Source organism: Sminthopsis crassicaudata, chromosome X, assembly GCF_048593235.1.
Source record: "Sminthopsis crassicaudata isolate SCR6 chromosome X, ASM4859323v1, whole genome shotgun sequence".
Taxonomy (NCBI): domain Eukaryota; kingdom Metazoa; phylum Chordata; class Mammalia; order Dasyuromorphia; family Dasyuridae; genus Sminthopsis; species Sminthopsis crassicaudata.
This window is the reverse complement of record NC_133623.1, coordinates 31,525,821-31,531,987: the sequence shown is the minus strand read 5'-3', so window position 1 is coordinate 31,531,987 and position 6,167 is coordinate 31,525,821. Positions and strand designations below refer to the sequence as shown.

At 43.1% G+C, this 6,167-nt stretch overlaps 1 protein-coding gene across 3 annotated transcripts in view; it reads left to right on the top strand.

Moving 5' to 3' along the window:
- Window positions 1–6,167, top strand: part of HMGB3 (high mobility group box 3) — a 53,517-nt gene that overhangs the window by 34,223 nt on the left and 13,127 nt on the right. The window lies entirely within an intron of this gene.

Here is a 6,167-nt window from a genome sequence, read left to right as displayed (position 1 = left end):
TCACCATTATTCTGGAATCCTCTCTCCCTCCCTCCCAATATCCAATCACTTGCCAAACCTTGATTTTTCTACAAAAAAAATTTTTTTTTACATTTATCACACTTTTTGCATTCGTCACTTTCCTTTATTCACACATCTATCACCTTAGTTCAGTCCCTCATCATCTGTATACTTAGAATATTTCTCCCCATAATTGGTCTTCCTCGCCTTAAATCTCCCCAATCTACTCCCCAATCTAGTCTATCCTCCTCATTGCTGCCATAGTAATTTCCCTTAAGCACAGATCTGACCATGTGACTCCCTTGGCTTACTCAAACAAGCCCTGTGTGTCTCCCCCACCCCCTTACCTGTAAGTTAAAATATAAACTGGTTTAACTTTTAAAGCCATATGCAACCTATCTTTTTAGCCTTCTAAGACATAACTTCCTCTTTTGAATTCTGTGCTCCTTGTAGGGATTGTCTCATTCTTTGTACTAGTTGCCTAGCTGAATGTCTGCGGTGTGGTAGTCACTTAATAAATACTTGATGATTAATAGTGGAATTAATTGTTCTTTGAATGTTTTATAGAATTCACTCATAAATCCATCTAGTTCTGGAGTTTGGGGGAGTTCATTTATGCTCTTTTCAATTAATTTATAAAAAATTGGGTTATTGAAAGTCTATTCTATTAATTGGGATATTTTATGTTAGTAACTTTTCCCTTAAATTGTCCATTTTGTTGGCATATATAATCTGGAAAATAGTTTCTAATTCTTTCTTTTGTTTCATCATCGTTTGTTGTGATTTCTCCTTTTTCACTTTTTATGGTGGCAAAATTGCTTTCCTTTCCTTTAAAAATTAGTCTAATAGTTTATCAATGTTTTCTTTTCATCCCAAAGCCAGCTTCCTTTTCATTTTCTATAGCAATTCAATGGATCGAGGACTTTTGGTTTGGTTAATCCCAGAATTTCTACATTTAGTGTTTAGTTAGGGGCTTTAAACCTTTGTTGGTTTTCTAAGTCTTTTTAATTGTATGCCCAATTCATTGATCTTTTTCTTGATGAAAGTGGTTTTATACATTTTTCCTTCAAGACTGCTTTGGCTGCTTCCCAGCAGTTTGGGGTATGTTTTCTTGTTGTTTGAATTTTCTTTGATAAAATTTTTTATTGTTACTGTGATTTCTTTTTTGACCTCCCTATTCTTTAGGATTAACTTACTCTCAATTAATTTTTAATTCTTTCTTCGAAGGCCTTTTATTTTATGCAGTTTTTATCACATAGTGGCCAGCAAAGGATGTATTTAATATTTCTGCTGTTTCTGCATTTGTTGGTTGAGGTTTTATGCTTTAAGAGATGCTCCCCATTTTGACACTTGATTTTTAAATTCAAGTGTAGGACTTCATGTCTATTAAATTTCACCTTATTAGGGGAGATTGGAGAAGAGAATAATTATTTATTAAAGATATACTTTCTGCCACACATTGGGCTAAATGCTTTTACAGATATCATCTCATTTGATCTTTACAATAGCAATGTAAATTATATGCTATTACAATCCTCATTTTAAAGTTGAGGAAATTATAAGTGACTTGACCCTACACAACTAGTCAGCATCAGCTAAAATCACACACAACTGGTTAGTGTCTGAGTTGGATTTGAATTCAGGCCTTCCTTCTCCTGTGTCCAAGACTCTATCCATTATACCGCCCCCATACTTTATGTATTATTATTATTATTATTATTGTTATTATTATTATTATTATTATTATTATTATTATTATTATTATTATTAAATTTAGCCTATCATTCTAGGCTGTTGAGATTTTCTTGAATTTCCAGCTCCAGCACGACAGGTCTCCCTAACAGTTTTGTGCCCCTAAGAAATTTGGCAACACACCACCTCTGATTTCATCCAAGTTAACATAGAGCTATTTCCTATAAATCCGTTAATCATTACTCTTTGGCCGCTCTCACTCATGCAACCATTTCCTGTGCCACCCAACTGGACTTAGAGCCAACATGACTTTGTCCAACACCTTACTGAAATCTAGTTAAAGTTTCCTGGCCCTAGGCTATTGTCAAGAAAGGCTCCTCGTGATCAGGACTCCCCTTTTGAAGTCCTCACTCACAAGCTCTACTTTTAGGGCTTAACACCAAGCTGAGTGGCTGAAAGTTTGAAGATTCCTCCCTCTTCCTCATTTGCAAAACCAGGATAACATTTGCCCTTCCAGGCCTGAGACACCCTTTCTACCCCATGACATTTCAAAGCTCACTAAAAGCCACCATTTTTTCCTTAGTGAGTGTGGGTGTTGGAGGGAGAGAGGAACAGGGAGGGAATAAAGCTAGAGGCGGAGGCCCTCCAGAAGTTGAAGTCATGCTCCAGTTACTAAGAAACAAACTGAGGCCCAGTGAGAATTGAGGACCAAATATTCACAAGTACAGGAAAGGGATCTCTGAGGTCATTGGTCCAAACCCCTCTTTTTGTAGCTGAGGAAATGGAAGGTGAGAAATGGAAAGTGAGGTCACCCAGCTCTGAAGTTTTTGAGGCAGGTCAAGATCAGAGAGCACAAGAGCTGGAAGGCATTCCAAAGGCCATCTAGTCCAGCCTCTTCATTTGATAGGGGAGGACCCAGGCCTGACTGACTTTCTGCAGCTCACAGCTACTAGGCAGGAGAAGCCAGGTCTTCTGACTCCAAAATGAGGTCTTTTTTTTAGTGTACCATGCTGCCTTTCTGCTGGGACTTGGACTTGGGAGCTGTTGTCTCCAGGGTATTTAAGGGAAGTTTAGTTGGCCATCAGAGTAGAGAGAGAGAAATGGAGAGGGAGAAAAACAGACAGAGAGGGGGCAGTTGGGGGAAGAGAGAGAGACAGAAAGACATAGAGATAGAAAGAGGCATAGAGAGAGATGGAAAGAGACAGAGAGAGGGAGAGAGAGAGGGTTGGGGTAGAGAGACAGACAGGAAGAGAGACAGAAAGAGAGATGTAGACAAACAGAAAGAAAGAGAATTTTGTATGACCACAAGGGCTCTGCTGATTGCCCTCCCCGCCGCCCCCCCCCCCCCCAAGGGCCTCAGGGATGCTGAGATGTGGATTCTCTCCCAGGCTGTGTCTGCTGCAAACTGATTGGTAAATTTTCAGTGTGAGCATTTACACCTCAGAAATCAACAATTGCTATAAATCAGGTCTGGATTTGTTGTTTTGTTGGTTATCATTGATTTAAAAAAGTGTTAATAATGCAGATTAAAATCTGCATGCATTATTTCTTTTTCTGAGAGCCCCATTGTTAAACATTTTGGAGTGGGGGGTGCTCCCCATTGCTCTCCAGACCTTGCCTGAGCTGAGCACTAAAGCTGTAGAAAACTCTGAAATCCAAGTCATCCTTAGCCTAGAGGCCTGGCAGCTGGAGCCTGAGAACCATAATGATCATGGGGCATTTTCAGATCCCTTTAAATCTGGCAGAGTGCTTTTTCAGCCTCCCATTCCCCTTGGCTGAGCTTCTGAGGTGTTTCTGTTTGGGGGGGGGGGTGACCTGTTACTCTAGAGGAAAGACAGAAAGCAGTAACCCTTTCTGAGCCCTTCCTTGTCTTGGTTCACCCTGCACCAGAGCTCAGGGGACTCTCCCCTTAATCTGGAACCAACTGGTCCATCTGCAACACGTCAGACACTGGCTACTGAGAAATCCTAGCATTTAAACCCTTTGAGATCATCCTTCATAAAGTGGGAAAAGTAAATGGGAGCCAAGATGGGAAAGGCCTGTGAATCAGGAGTTTGTATGTGAACCCACAGAGAGCTGGCAGCCACTGAAGGATTCTGAGCAGGACAGTGGCATAGTCAGGTCTGGGTCTCCGGAAAATGATTTGGTCAGAATGTGATTTTGTCCCATTCGCTTTGGGAGAAAAGGGATTGGAGACAGGAACAGTTGTGAAGCTGTTCTGGTAGTTCAGACGAGCTGTATTGGGGGCCCAAAGTAGGGCAGTGTCTGTGTGAGGGGAGGTGAGAGAGAAAGGGGAGATATGTGAGAGAGATGGAGCAGCCTGCTCTGGTAGGGGAGGGCAGAGTCCACCGTGGCTACAAGGTTGTGGACCTGGGTACCCGCAAGGAGGGCCAGGCTCTCAACTGACCAGAAAGGAGAATTTTTTTGGGGGGATAAGTTAGTTTAGGACAGGAGCTGGACTATCTAGATGGAGAAAGGTGGCAAGGCCAGGTGTGCCCGGGGACTAGGAGAGAGGCCTGGGCAGATCTATTAAAGCTGCCAGCTTCCTGGCTTGCACTGGTGCAAACCAGCCCTGATTGTAAACTTAATGCCAGTTCCCTGCCCCAGAAGACGAAGGGGGATGGATTCTCCTATCTTGGAATACATTTTCCTATAGAAAGCTCTGGAAGGGACATTAGAGGACATTTAGCATAACCCCCTTAGTTTATAGCCAGCGATCTGGGCAGGGTTGAGAGAAGAAGCTTGCTTTGGCTCCCCTGGGTGGCTAGAAGCAGAAAAGATACACCAAACAAATAGCAAAGGCCCTGGAGATTCAGAGTTCTAGAGAGTACTGGACCTCAGGGAGCTTTTATTCAGTGGGGTGCCATGGAGTACAGGGGACTGCTTGCAAGTAAATACCAGGTAATTTAAGAAGCAAAGAGAGCTTCAGAGGGGGAGCTGCAGGGCCTCCTGTAGGCTTTGGGACCTGAGGGAAGCTTTAGAAGGAGCTGAGGAGTCTGGGAAGCGGGACCCCAATTGAGAACCTTCTCAGGCCATAAATGACTTCCATTGGTTTACCATGGTTCTGTGAACCCATCCGCATCCAACTAGACCCAAAGGTGAGAGGCACTTTGGACACCCATCCTCTCATTTTGTAGACAAGAGGCCCAGAGTTGGGCTGTAATGAGTGGTCCAGAGTAGCACAGGTAGCAGAGTGAAGGGCAGTATAGCAGGGCAGTGATACTCAGGGCCCAGAGGCCCTGCAACTGAGGTGACTAAAGGCATTCAGCTTCTGGAAGCCCAGGGAATGAAATCAGCTCTGCCAGCTCTAAGGAGGCGCTTGCCACAGTCCTTGCCACATAGGAGGTGTTTAATATATACTAGTGGACTGACTGGGCAAGGGGCTCCTTCTCCAGTGAGAAGGACAAGCCCAGCAGCAACTCTTCTCCCACCCCATGTCCCAGGAATTTTCCAGGGGGGTCATAGCCTCGAGCACTGGAAAGGTCCCCAGAGACCATCTGAGTTTGGTGTCATGGGCCACCTGGTAGCTACTCTGAGGACCTGTGGGCCCCTTCTCTTAGGTAGTAGTTTTCAATGCACAAAGTAAAATACATAGGATTACAAAGGAACCAATGGCAAGAGAGCTGTCCTCTGTCTCTGTTTCTCTGTGTGTGTTTCTCTGTTTCTCTCTCAGTATCTGTTTCTGTCTCTATTTCTGTGTGTGTCTCCCTGTTTCTTTGTGTATGTCTTTCTGTCTGTCTCTATGTAGAGACTCTCTGTGTCTCTGTCTCTGTGTCTTTCTCTGTCTGTCTTTGTATCTCTTTTTTTCTCTGTATGTGTCTCTGTCTCTATTTCTCTCTGTCTGTTTCTCTCTGTTTCTGTGTGTGTATGTATCTCTCTCTGTCTCTCAATCTTTCTTTCTCTCTGTGTGTCTGTCTCTGTCTCTATTTCTGTGTGTCTTTATTTGTGCGTATGTCTGTCTTTATTTCTGTGTGTCTTTCTGTCTCTGTTTCTTGTGTGTGTGTCTCTATCTCTGTTTCTGTGTGTGTATATGTATCTTTCTCTGTCTCTCAATCTCTGTTTTTCTGTGTGTCTCTGTCTCTTTCTGTGTGTCTCTGTTCCTCTGTGTGTGTCTGTCTCTCTGTAATTCTGTTTGTATCTGTCTCTCTGTATGTATGTTTCTGTCTCTGTCTCTATTTCTGTGTGTCTCTGTTCCTCTGTGTGTGTCTCTCTCTCTTTTTCTCTCTCTGTGTGTCTGTCTCTCTGTAATTCTGTTTGTATCTGTCTCTCTGTATGTATGTTTCTGTCTCTGTCTCTATTTCTGTGTGTCTCTGTTCCTCTGTGTGTGTCTCTCTCTCTTTTTCTCTCTCTGTGTGTCTGTCTCTCTTTGTATTTCTGTTTGTGTCTGTCTCTCCGTATGTATGTTTCTGTCTCTGTTTCTTGTGTGTATGTCTCTGTCTCTGTCTCTATTTCGGTGTGTCTCTCTGTTTCTATGT